This window comes from Lactuca serriola, chromosome 9 (genome assembly GCF_051521515.1).
Source record: "Lactuca serriola cultivar US96UC23 chromosome 9, Lser_US96UC23_V15, whole genome shotgun sequence".
NCBI classification, from domain to species: domain Eukaryota; kingdom Viridiplantae; phylum Streptophyta; class Magnoliopsida; order Asterales; family Asteraceae; genus Lactuca; species Lactuca serriola.
Window position 1 is genome coordinate 97,650,012 of NC_136416.1, and position 14,092 is coordinate 97,664,103.

The window sequence follows — 14,092 nt, forward strand, 5'->3', positions numbered from 1 at the left end:
AAGCCCGAGATAGACGCATCACAGTATACCACAAAATCCTCTACGCCCTCGGGCAGGGCTAAGATTAGCGGCTCGCATAATCTCTACCTCAGAATCTCAAACACTGCCTGCTGCTCAGGCCCCCATCGAAGGACCACGACTTTCCTAGTCAACCGTGTCAGGGGTACGACTATCTTGGAGAAATCATGAATGAATCTCCGATAGTAGTCTGCTAATCCTAGGAAACTCCGAATCTCGGATGGAGACTTCGGAACCTCCCATCTGATCACGGCCTCCACCTTGGCCGGTTCTACTGAAATCTCGTTTTGGTTGACGAGGTGCCCAAGAAACTGCACCTCGCGCAACCAAAACTCACATTTGGAGAACTTGGCGTACAAGCTCTCCCTCCTCAAGGTCTCCAAAACCTCTCTCATATGCTCCTCGTTCTCCTACTGTGTCTTGGAATAAACCAAGATGTCATCAATGAAAAATATCACAGACCGATCCAACATCGGTCTACACACACGGTTCATGAGGTCCATGAACGCGGCAGGAGCATTGGTGAGCCCAAACGACATCACCACGAACTCATAATGGCCATAACGCGTCCGAAACGCGGTCTTCTGTACATCCTCCTCTCTGACCCTCATCTGATGATAACCTGAACGCAAATCGATCTTGGAGAACCAAGATGCTCCCTGTAACTAGTCAAAGAGGTCATCAATCCTCGGGAGTGGGTAACGGTTCTTCACCGTTACCTTATTCAGCTCCCGGTAATCTATACACATTCGATGCGACCCATCTTTCTTCTTCACAAACAGGATCGGGAACTGCTCGGTCGAATAAATCCCTTGTCTAGCGGCTCCTGCAGCTGCGTAGACAACTCCTGCATCTCGGGAGGAGCCAACTGATAGAGTGCCTTGGCTATCGGAGCCACACCAGGAACTAGGTCAATCCCGAACTCTACCTGATGCTCCGGAGGTATTCCAGGAAGCTCCTCTGGGAACACATCGGCGTAGTCTCGCACCACTGGAACCTCGCTCACCGTTGCCTTACCCGCATCCCGGGTATCCATAACGTACGCGACATATCTCGCGCAACCCTGCTGAAGGGGTATCCATAACGTACGCGACATATCTCGCGCAACCCTGCTAAAGGTAGCGCCTAGCTCTCGTTGCTGAACATACTGTGGGTCCACGCTGTGGCCTCTCGTCGTGGATCACCAACTCTCCCCAACTTGGGGTCCTGATCCGCACTAACTGCTGTGCGCAATCTATCACCACCACATTAGGTCTCAACCAATCCATGCCTATAATCATCTTGTTCCCCCGCAAAGGGATGGGAACCAAATCCACCAAGTAGCGCTCCTCAAATAACCTTAGGACACAATCCCTGAATACTGCTGACGCTCGCATCGATCGATCATCGGCAATCTCTACCTCTAAAGGGCAATCCAACATGCCCGAAGACTCAGTAAACCTCTTGCTAAGCACAATTGAAACAAATGATCAGGTGGCACCCGAGTCAAACAACACCTGAACAGGAATACCGTTCACATGGAACGATCCTAACGCATATACATAGAGCACAGATCAATATCATAACATCATAAAAAAAGATAGAGGGAAAGAATCATACCCGTCACCACATCGGGTGCGGCGCGAGCCTCCTCAGTAGTCAGCTGAAATGCCCGACTCCTCACCACTGGAGCCTCTGTCTTGACCTGCCGGCCATCTGTAATCCGCAGGGTAGCTGGAGCTGGCGCCTTAACCGGTGCTGATGCTGTCAATTGGGGGAAATTGGCCTTCTTGTGGCCCCTCTGGTTGCAGTGGAAACACAACAACTCCGATGTCTGAATCACAGGTGCAGGGACGATACAATCCCTGCTGAAATGCCCCGTCTTGCCGCACTTATAGCAGCCCGACGATCCCAACCTACATGCCCCCTCATGAGGCCTGCCGCATTTCTTGCAGCGGCTCGGTCCTGACTGGCCTTTCGGCCAACCATCTGGTCCCTTGGGCTTCTTCCCCGAAGCCCCTCCTGCCTGTCCCTCCTCTGTCTTCCTCTTCCGAATGTGCTCCAGGTCTATCTCCCTCTCCTTTGTTCTGGCAATCATAGAGTCCATGGTAGGGCAAGCTGAAAAACTGACATGCTCCCGAATATCAGCTCATAGCATGTCATGATAGCGGGTCCTCCTCATATCCTCATCACCCGCGTACTGGGGCACCAGCAACGCCCTCTCCCGGAACTTGGCGGTGATCTCCTCCATAGTCTCTGTCGTCTGTCTCATATCCAAGAACTCCATGGCCAGCTTCTGAAGCTCGACATCTGGCGCGAACTCTGCCCTGAACCTGGTCGCGAAATCCGACCAAGTCATAGCCTCGACAGCCGAGGCTCCCAATGAGTCATCCACGGACTCCCACCAATCCCTAGCTCGATCTCGTAAACACGCTGCTGCAAACCTCACCTTCGACCCCTCAGGGCAGAAGCTAATCATCTGTGTAGACTCAATGTCTGCAATCCATCGTCTGGCAGCTATGGGGTCCTTCGCCCCGTGAAAATCTGGTGCACCACTGCCCCGGAAGTCCTTGAAGGACAGTATGCGAGATTCCGACTGGCCAGATGCCATGTCGCTCCTGAATGCCCTGAGGCGGTCCTCCATCAACTCCAATATCCCTTCCTTGATCGACCCGAAGATAATGGGGGTCGACTCAAGGATGCCTCTGGTGATCTCTGACGCGATGAACTCGCGTAGCCCTTCATCTACTGGCTCGGAACCTGATCCCGAACCCGATCCCGAACCCGAACCCTTTCCTGAACTGCCAACTGCTGGCCTCGAGCGTAGCATTCTGAAATACATAAATAATAATTGTTAGCGATACTGATACCTCTGGAGGGATCACACCTACTACTAGTTTCGTGGTCTTATCTTGGCCTTCCTCGGTTCGGGTACGGATCCTCTGCTTTCAGTAGTACGGGCCCATACTACCTTCCACATCTATCCGTACCTTATCCAAGGATTGCCTTGACTCCACCAGGTCCCTTTCACTACCGCTGATCACTGCTATACTCATCCTAGGCTTGCCCCAGGAAAATCTCTAACTCCACCCTACCCGGTCCTCAGCTGCTGAAGGCCTCCTTGTAATGCCAATTAGTCATTACCTGAATACCATCACATGTGGTGAGGCTCAGATAATCGTTCGAGTAACAGACTCGGCTCTACATGGTTAGACTCAGACAAGAGCTGCGCAGTAGGGCCAAATCCAGCACTCTAAGATTATTCCACCCTGATCACATGTGACATGACGTATTCATCTAATGTCTAACTCCCATCACTCAGAGTCCCACGAAGCACAAAGCAAGCAACATTCAGACAAAAGGAAACAATCTCAAGCAAATCTGTCCTCATAGAGAAAAGCTGAACTAACATATAATGCTAAACTCATACTATCAGGCATAACCCTAACAGGCTATCCTACTGCTGTCTACTCAATTCTAGCATGCATTTTTCATACACTGAAGTACATAAAGCAGGCACATAAGGTATCATTCCTAGATCCTTAGTCCTATTCTAGCATGCTGTTCTACTGAAACTAATAAACATAACATAAGCTAGTATGGGTACTTTGGGGAATACTTACTTGAGCTCGGCCGGTCACGCACATCACACACTTCGTTCCTTCTTAAAACTCTTTACTTAGCTTTTCAGAAAATATTTTCTTCTTTAAAAGCTTTTAATCCCTTGATTTGAGTTCAGACACCCCCAAAGGTGTGTCCGAATCCCTCAAACCAAGGCTCTGATACCAACTTGTAACGTCCCAAAAATACGAGCTAAAAATTTCATTTTTAAAACATATACTTTGCAAAACATTAGAAATAAAACATTCACTGATCATATCATTTCATGAAAGATGTTGTGTGTCTGGAAACCATATTATAAAACATAATAATGTCAGAGTACAAATCCCCAAGATCTCATAGTGCGGACTACAAAGCGTGTGTCTGATGTGCCGCTACCGTGTCGGCTCCTTCCCCTTCAAAGAAGAGGTACCTGAAACCAAAACTGAAAACTGTAAGCACGAAGCTTAGTGAGTTCCCCCATCTTACCACATACCATACAATCACATATCATACATACTGCCGGGCAATTCTGGGGTGCCCGACCTACCCGGTACGACCATTCTGGGGTGCCGACCTACCCGTGTCAAGCTGTTCTGGGGTGCTGACTACCTATGTCAAGCCATTCTGGGGTGCTGACCTACCCATCGGTCCTAACAACCGACCCTCGGGGACTATTCCACCCCTACTACTACTATCACATATATCATAACATAAACATACTATCAGACATATATGGGGTGTCCGAACTACCCTTCGGTCCTAACAACCGAATTTGGGGACTATTCCCCTCCTACTACCACTATCACATATAACATATCATGCCAGCATATAACATATCATCACATATTGTCAAACATATCTGGGGTGTCTGACCTACCCTTCGGTCCTAACAACCGAACTCTACTACTGTCACATATAACATATCATGCCAGCATATAACATATCAGGTAGTAGCAAACCTAGATGATATCACAAAGACAATCATCTAACATACGAATGCTACTGGTGGGCCGACATTGTGGCCGTAGACCCACCGCTACTGGAAGGTAACTCACCTCAAAGTAGCTGCTGATCTGCATGGGAACTGACTGTCTTCTGCTGCTGCTGCCCCGGAAGTCCTCCGGCTAAAATCCCCACAAAACACTCAGTCAAATACTGCTAATCGACCTGATAGTTTGTTTTGTTTACTTCTTTTTATAGTTTATTTTAGCATATTTCATTCATAATTTAGATAATTTCCATGCATATTTTCCTTTTTGCTATTTTATGACTATTTCAGGTACTTTCGAACCTTGTGAGCATGATTGCAGGTTTTCGGGTCTAGCAGAGCGGGAGTGTTCGAGACATATGGAAATTGATGGGAGTTGGTAGACAACAAGGATCTTAGGCTTGATGGGTAGTGGAGATGATGCATGGAGCGAGCTTGATGATTATTTGAAGGCTTGGAGAGAAATAAACTTTAAATTTGCAAGATGCGGGAGTATATTCAAGCATGCATAGATTATTAATCGGGCGAGTTTACAAGCTATGAATCATTTGGAGAAGCCAAATTGGGCTTAAATTGAAGAAAAATTGAAGAAAAATGGGCTAGGAGATGATTGGACTTGAACTGGGCCAAGTGGGCTAAGCTATGGAGGCCCAAAACCTCAAAGATGCTACATCCAGGGACCACCCGCGCAACCCACCCGCGCAACAGCACGCGAGTCGCGTAACCCACTGTAGGGCAGTTTCGGAAATTCTTCTTTTGAGCTATTTGAGGAAGGTTGGTGCCCATATTTTGCATACTCTGGGACATCTGATTTTTGGAGATTCTCTATGGAGTTTTGAAGACTTTTGAAGGCCAAGAACACTTGAAGAACATCATATTTTTACCTCTTGATTCTTGCTTAATGTTTGGTACAATCTTCTCTAACTTTGTTTCTTTGGGTTAAGCCATGCTTGGCTAAACTAATCTTGGTTGACTTTTGGTTAATCCTTTGAACTTTTGTTGAATGTTGAAGAATCCATGAACATGTTCTTAAATCTTTATGGGAATGTTTTGTGTTTTAACATCTTATCACTACTTGTATGTTTTAGTTCATGAGTTTAAATGTGTTTGTGGTGATTAGTTGGCTAATTTCTTGATTAAGTAAAGGATCCTCAAATTAGTAAGCAACAAATGATTTATGTGTTGTTTTTGCTTCACACAATCATAAAAACATTTCCTCCAACATGGTGGTGAAAGCATTTGACCCCTCTTGGATTTGGTGACTTTTTGGTTCTTAATGCTAGTTGACTTTCACTAATTACATGCTTAATGGAAATTGTGACTTTAACTAAGGAAATTGTTATGAGCTTCTCTAACCATTTTAACAACTAAGAAAAGTCTAGGTAATCTCAAGCTTCTTGGATTACTATAGCCAATTAAGGATTTAAATCAAAGTATTGCACCACTGTATTCTAATGATATGTTCTTCAAAAGTCAAAGTGAGGAAACCTTAAGTCAACCATCCTGCTTTTATTGATTTACATCAAATATTGTTTTTGTTAAATTGTCAATTTAAATCATAGTTTTATTCTAGTTTGTTTCAAGTACTTCAAAACACCAAAACCCCCATTTTTAATTTATTGTCATTTAGCAAGTATTTTCACAAAGAGATCTTTCATAGAGTTATAAATTGAACCAATCTCCGTGGATTTGATCCCTTTAACACTATATACTATTTTAGTGTGTAATATTTAGGGTTATTAATTTTGTTGGCCTCGAAAACCACCAAATTTTTTCCTCAGGGTAAAATGACCTTTTACCCCTAACCAAGCCAAGAGTCAAAGTCAAAGTCAACTTCCAGTTGACCCGACTCGCCGAGTTGGCCTACGAACTCGCCGAGTCCCTATCCCTTTGTCTGACCATAACCCCGTCTCTACTCGTCGAGTTAGGCATTGACTCGACGAGTTTTCCTTCTAACCCAAGGTCCAATAGTCCTTCTTCCTACTCGTCGAGTTGTATGAACAACTCGTCGAGTTCATCTTCATCCGAAGAACATGCTATGCTGAGACTCGCCGAGTTGTATGAACAGCTCGCAGAGTCTGTTCTTGAGGCAAGAAGATTGCCTTGAACTCGCCGAGTCAGGGCATTGAATCGCCGAGTTCCTTCATGGGTGAGTCTGGCTTCGGACTCACTGAGTCACACCCCATGACTCACTATCCCACTCCGCAAACACAAAATGGGGAAAACTCGGGGACTCGCGACTCGACTCGCCGAGTCCGATGAACGACTCGCCGAGTCGTCCACATGTAAATACTATATACTCGATTTTGCTCGAATCCAGCTCATGCCATACATAGATATGGGTTTCTAGGGCCTGATTGACACGTAAAGTTTCCAAATTTACGTGTAAATAAACACCAATGAAGGATTTAGGGCTCAAAATGCACTAAAAGAGTAGATTTAGGGCTTTCATGCAATATGGCTCCATAAAGGCAGTAGATCCGAGCTCCTGGAGCTCAATCATGCCTAGATCTAAGGGTTAATCAACTTATTACAAACCCTAATTCGTAATCAAGCTTGGAAATGGATCAAGAAGGACTTTAATGGAGCTACAAAGGAATATAAGCATGAAAACAGAGGGAAACTGAGTTATACCTCAAGGAAATCACTGAGATAACACAAGGATGTCAGGCCTCCTTCTTCTCTTCTTGATCTACTCTTCTTTTCTCTCAAAATCTTCAAGAAACTCACCAAAATACTTCAATCTCACAAGGAATAAGGGTTTGGACGATGTTGGGAGCTCTGAGGGTGAAGGGGGCGAGGTTGGGGCGCATAAGGTTGGTTTAAATAGGGTGCAAACCCTTGAAATTTAGGGTTTCATCAGACAGCGGGGACTCGTCGAGTCGCCAACTTAAACGTGCTCCCAAACCCGTCTCTACTCGGCGATTCAGGCCTACAACTTGCCGAGTCCAAGGCCAAAAATGCAAAATATTTAGATAAATTTTACGTACCAGGAACCAGGTGCTACAAATAGTGGAAGGAATAGTATTAGTAGTGAAATAGTTGAGAGTTGTGGTTGATTGTAGACAATAGTGGGTGAAATACTACTAATAATAAAGGACCAAGAGTTGTGCTTGATGGTAGGTGAAATATTATCGATGATATTGAGTGGAGATTAAAACATATAGTGATAATTTAGTTATACTACAAATGGTGATTAATAATAGATGGATCACTATTAGTTAATAATTGTCATATATTTTGTAACACCTGGTCTTAGGTACACATTTAAATTCAAGCCAAACTTCATATTTTACCCTTGGACTCGACGAGTTGGAGGCCCAACTCGTCGAGTAGGATCGACTCCAGGTCGGGGGACTAAGTGACCTACTCGACGAGTTGGAGGATTAACTCGGCGAGTAGGAGCTGTCTGAGTGAAACCCTAAATTGGAGGGTTTACACCCAATTTAAACATCTTATGAGACTTCCACCCCAGCCTCCATCACCTTCAAGATCTGTCCCCGAAACCCTAATCAATTGTGAGCATTCTTGAGCAATTTGTGCCTTTCCTTGTGGTTTGAAGTTAGAAGAAGGAAGGGAAAGCTTGGTGAATCAAGAAGCAAGTCAGTGGATCCAAAGTTGTGGTTGCACTTCCAGTTATTCGAGGTAAAGAGCTCCTATCTTGACTCCTTATTTGGTAGATCTATTTTGAGGCTTGAATCTTGGCATCTTTGGGGGCATTTCCAAGCCATTTCGGATTGTAGAGCGTAATATAGGGTAAATGCTTTAGATCTGGAACCTTGGAGGGTTCTCATTACATAAAGGTGCCAACTCTATGGCTATGAGAACCCCATGGATGTAATAAACCCTATTTTTGGTCTTTTGAGCTTAAAAGTCCCATGCATGGACGTAACGTTCATGACTTTATGTGTTATATCGACCTTAGGAGTCCAGATCTACCTTTTGATGATATTAGCACAATAAAAATCGAGGTATGGGCATGGACATTAGTTGACTCGACGAGTCATTCTCGGGACTCGGCGAGTCGGGGTTTGGTTCCCCAACCTTTTCTGATTTGAAGGGATCTAGTTGAGTCTAGAAGGGATCTAGATGAGTCCAGAAGGGGGACTCAACAAAATAGGCGCAGTTATGGACCTGGGAACCATGGGACTCGGGGAGTGTATGAACACACTCGAAGAGTCCAAGGTAATCTCCCAACCAATAAAGACAGACTCGACGAGTTGTTCATACAACTTGGCAAGTCACAGACTAGTCACACTCATATGATGAAGATGAACTCGACGAGCCAGATAAAGATAGTCCCGATGTTATGTTTGAAGGAGAACTCGTAGAGTTCTTGCCAGACTCGACGAGTAGAGTAGGGGTTGGGAACATATGAAAGAATAGGGACTCGACGAGTTGGTAAACCAACTTGGCGAGTCAGGTTAACTGGATGTTGACTTTGACCAGGATGTTGACTTTAGCCAGGGGTAAAATGGTCATTTTACCCTAAGAGTAGTTATCAGTTTTTGACTAAGTACCTTTATGGAAATTTATAGTCGGGGAGTCGCCGGAGCAGCAGACAGAGATTCCTCACCCAGAGTTGCAGCAGTCAGTCACACGAGGTGAGTTTTCCTCCAGTAGGAACGGGTCTAAGGCACCAATGTCGGTCCGTTTAAGTAGTTACAGTATGTCGGGGTTAGCCCGATGCAGTTAATATGTTTCTGGACTTCGATCCGATGTCGGGGCGGTCCCGAGAAGTAGTTACGTATGTGTGATGTCTTTGTGATTCATGCATGTTGTATGTTGTATGTTATATGTTATGTGTTATGTGTACCGGGATTCAGCCCGATGCCGGGGCAAGCCCGATGTATGTTATTTTATATGCTATGAGTTATGTGTTCCGAGGCAAGCCCGATGTATGCTAGTTTGAATGTTATATGTTATATGTTCCGGGCTTCGGTCCGATGTTGGGGCAAGCCTGATGCAAATTATGTGATTTTATTATCTGTTTATGATATATGTCATGTTGTATATGTGTCGGGGTAAGCCCGATGTCGGGGTGAGCCCGATGCCCGATGCGGTCGGATGCTGGGGTGAGCCCGATGCCTAACAGGAGTCCGATGTCGGGTAAGCCGATGTCGAGATTCGTCCTGATGCAGTTGGGAGTAGTCCCAGGTATTGTTATTTTTGATATGTTATTTGTATGGTATGTGGTAGATTAGGGGAGCTCACTAATCTTCGTGCTTACAGTTTCAGTTTTGGTTTCAGGTACTTCCGGTAGCAAAGGGAAGAGCTCGGGATGATCGCATGGCACATACCACAGTCTTTAGCCTGGGAGTTTTACTATGATATTTTAATATGATATTCGATATTCGATATGATATGTGATAGATATTATAACATTTTGAAACACATGGTTTATGATTTTCATACTTTGGCAATGATATTATGGTTTTAATATTGTTTTAAAAACGAAATTTTTGGGTTGTATTTTTGGGATGTTTCATATTTTGATGAATGGTAAATAGTGACAACCGAAATGCCGCTTGTTGAAAGGAGATGGTGAGTGTTGTTGATTTTAGGTTGTAGTTTATTACAACAATACATTCTTATGTAGTATAACAATTAAGTTTATAATATGTATATTTATTGTGATTTAAGATGTGTAGAGATGGCATATTGGTGAAGAGGTGAGGTGTTGATCACGATGTCCGGAGTATAAGTGGAAGGTGCATTGTCCACTTTTGAACATAATAAGAGTGTAGTTGTGATTTTATAAATTATGATGGAGTTTATAGGATAATATCTCATCACTAAAGGTGACTCCAAGGATAGAATCTTTGTAAAGGGGGGAGAACTTGTAATACCTATTTTTTATAATAGGTATTATTTCGAGGAGCATAAATTGTTTGTGAGACAAGTAGGAGAAATAAAGCATGAAGTTTTCTTTAAGTTGTTTATACCAGGCATATTGGTGTTTAGTTGTGAAGTCGACGGATAATATGACACATTATAATGTAGATTGCTATTGTTGGAACGTCGTGAAATGGTTGTGTACATAAAGCGGTGCGATGATCGAAGTCATGGTCAAGGGATGTCAATGACTAGGCAACGACATGAGTGTTGATTATCACGAAGCGATGAGGTTTATGTTGTTGGAAATGTGTTTATAGGATGAGACATGTGTCAAGTGAGTTTGACACGTAGCGGTGGGTGACGACACATGACATATGGCCGAGACGTGTGACATTAGTCACGATGCTACAGCCTTGTGGTCACAACGCGACTCTTTAGAATCTTGGTGTATATAAACAAGGTCTTATTTTCATATGGAGGTTTTTAACAAATGGATATTAGAGATACATCTAGAGGGAGATGGTTCTCGGGGTGATGGCCGGAGAGTTGATGCTAGAATGCGATGGTATAAGTTGTCGACCGGGTTGAGGTATCCTATGGTTCTGTTATTACGTTTTCATTTTTATAGCGTAATTACAATGGTTTGTTGGTACCCTAGTTAGTTATTAGAAGTCATAATATGGAGCTATTATGAACTGTGTTTTAAATATAATAGGTAAATTCCACTGATGGGTTGATATAGGTTATAAACACTAACGAATGGAATTGTTATAAATATGAGAATTTGCTTATAACATATGGGGTTAAGTTATTTAACAGTTATACTATGGGGTTTTAGTGACAATTAGTCACAAATTTTAACTCGTAGTGAATTGTGACAGGTTCTGAGGAACTTATTATTTGTTGAATATGTGTTGATAGGTGGCAAGTTGAGTGACAACAGAGGATGGTGTGACAAATGGGAAATTCCTGTCATCAACCGTCACTAGAGATTAGCATTGGCAAATGATAGTAATAGATTTTTTCATGTTTCAAGAAAAATATGATCAGATATACTATGATTTTTAAGTAATAAAAGATTAATAAAATAAAAAATGAGTAACCAAAAAGTTATACCACTTTTAATAATGGCCAGTGTACTTGGAAAGTAAACAACAAAGCGGTCCCAAGGATGTAAATTTTGTAGAAAATTGACTCTAATCGGAGGAATTATGATTTTTACAAAAAGTAAAAATCAACTGCGTTGATAACATTATTAACATCAAAATGGTATAAAGACATCGGTTGAGTTTTGGCTAGCGTCACTAAAAGAAAAATCGTAGTACTCCGTCAGATAAGAACTTTAAAAGGAAAAAGTTCAAAATGGAGTTCGTATAAAGAAGATACAATTTTTAGAAAAATATGAAATGCGGGTAAAAAATAAAAGTTAAAATTTGGTAACGTAGCCTTAATGAAAGCTGTAGTACTAGTAGAGAGTCACACACACACACACACACACACACACATATATATATATATATATATATATATATATATATATATATATATATATATATATATATATATATATAAAGAGGGTAGGAAACAAGATTCATATAAGGAAGATATGATTTTTTTATAAAATATTTAGAGTTGCACGCCAAGTGCGAGCCATGCTCGATGCGCACACCTGACACCCAGATTCATCGAGATTGGAGAGATGTGGAGCATTAGAAGTGTAACATGTGGCAAACTCTAGATTGAGCCACGATTCATGCACACGACTCGCACGAAGTGCGCCGAACGCATAAGCACTGCAAATAGAGGTTCTCACCTTCTGAATTGTTCACACCTAAATCTCTCTCTCTCTCTCTCTCTCTCTCTATATATATATATATATATATATATATATATATATATATATATATATATATATATATATATATATATACATCAGTGTTGCAAAAATCGGCCTAGGCGGCCGATTAATCAGCGCCTAGGCGCTAGGTGGACCTCGACTGAAGAGGTTTATAGGTAATCGGCTTGTGTAATCGGAGGGGTCAAAGTTGGTCAAAACCGGGGATAATCGGACCTAGGTGGAGCTAGGCGCTCAAATCGGTCAACTCAGGTCAACGTAATCTAAAAACATTTCAAGGGCAAAATTGTCAAAATATAACAAATTGCTGCTAGGTTTAGTTCCAATTTCTCATTCAATCTTATGTGCAGTCAAACAAAATCTGCATCCCCTCTCTAGACTCAATGAATGAAGAGAAACGGCGACAGATTCTCGTCGACCTTAGCTTCTCTTCCAATCATCGTATCGACGACTTCTCTTTCGACGGTGAAAACTTATGCTCCTCTTCCGATGGCGACAACTTCTGGTTCGTCATCAAGTCTCTGGTCCTCAGGATCCCATCGACACCTAAAAGGTGATCTACAAAGGTTAGTCGATTATTCTGTTCAGTGTTGTTGTCAATTGATGCTAGGTTTCCTTCCGATTTTGCCATCCCATCGCATTCAGTCTGATTTCGTTTTTGAAATTTTCTCAGTCGTCTCAAAGAATGAATGGAAGAATGAAGTGAACGTCTATGCCATATGCTCCTCCTCCGTCACCATCTTCTTCTTCCAAGCACATCGTCGCCTTCTGAAGCTTCCAAGCACATGGGGGGCGGTAGAAAGGCATTGTCTTTAAGGTTGGGAATCCTTCGTCGAGCCCTAATTCCTTCAAGTTTGTTCACTGGTTCAGGTAAGATCCGAATCTGGCACACGATTTGACCTACAAATGAGATATGAGTTGATTCAAAGTTATGAATTTGACCTAATTCGTTTTCTGTTTAACTGTGGTGCAGATTCGCAATCTGAAAAAGGTATCAAGCATATTTCCAAAAAAGTGAATCAAGGGTTCAGCTTGATACCTTTTCGGTTAGTTGATAACACTAAGCTTGAGCATTAAGAATATAATGTCAATGGAATTACCTTGAAATTGTTTGCTTTCACAGCTTCATTGATTTTAGGTTGTTTGTATGTAGTTGGGCTTGGGTGTAACCCGAGTGACAAGGAGATTGAAAAAACAGCTGTGATTCATTACAATGGGAATCTGAAGCCGTGACTGGAAATAGGGATTCCAAAGTTTCAAGGGTATTGGAATAGGTTTCTGGACTATGATCGGGCTTACATGAGGGATTGCAATAGCATGTTTTGCTTATGAAGAAGCAAATTTATTCTTTTATTATGTTAATCAATGTTGATTAGGTTCCTGGAGTCATGCATATTATGTTGTTTGGTATGGGGTGGAGAGCAAATGTATGTGTAAATCAGAAATTTGGTGTTTAATGTGTTAATTATTGTTATTTATATGTGATTTTACTTAGATGAGTGGTGATTATGGGATTTATGCTTTTTTTTTTGAAGAAAACATATTTATTAACTTGTTTTAGATGAGTGGTGATACTGTGATTTTAGATGAGTGGTGATACTATTTTTGAAGTATTAATGTTATATTTATTAACTTGTTTATATTCTTAGGATTAATTTTATATTTATTAAATTTTTAATAATTTCTTTAATAATTAATGGTCCCCGATTAATCCCCGCCTAACCGATTAATCCCTTGACCCCAGTCCATCGATTAGCCTACGTCGAGCGATTTCTACAACCTTGATATATATATATATATATATATATATA

The 14,092-nt window shown here is 42.3% G+C and overlaps 1 long non-coding RNA gene across 1 annotated transcript; it reads left to right on the plus strand.

The window, feature by feature from the left end:
- Window positions 1-12,602: 12,602 nt before the first annotated feature.
- On the plus strand, window positions 12,603-13,759 carry LOC145072044 (uncharacterized). The gene is made up of 4 exons (XR_013690904.1): window positions 12,603-12,847; window positions 12,955-13,151; window positions 13,255-13,327; window positions 13,435-13,759. It is a non-coding gene; the product is annotated as an uncharacterized LOC145072044 (long non-coding RNA).
- The last annotated feature ends 333 nt before the right edge of the window (window positions 13,760-14,092 follow it).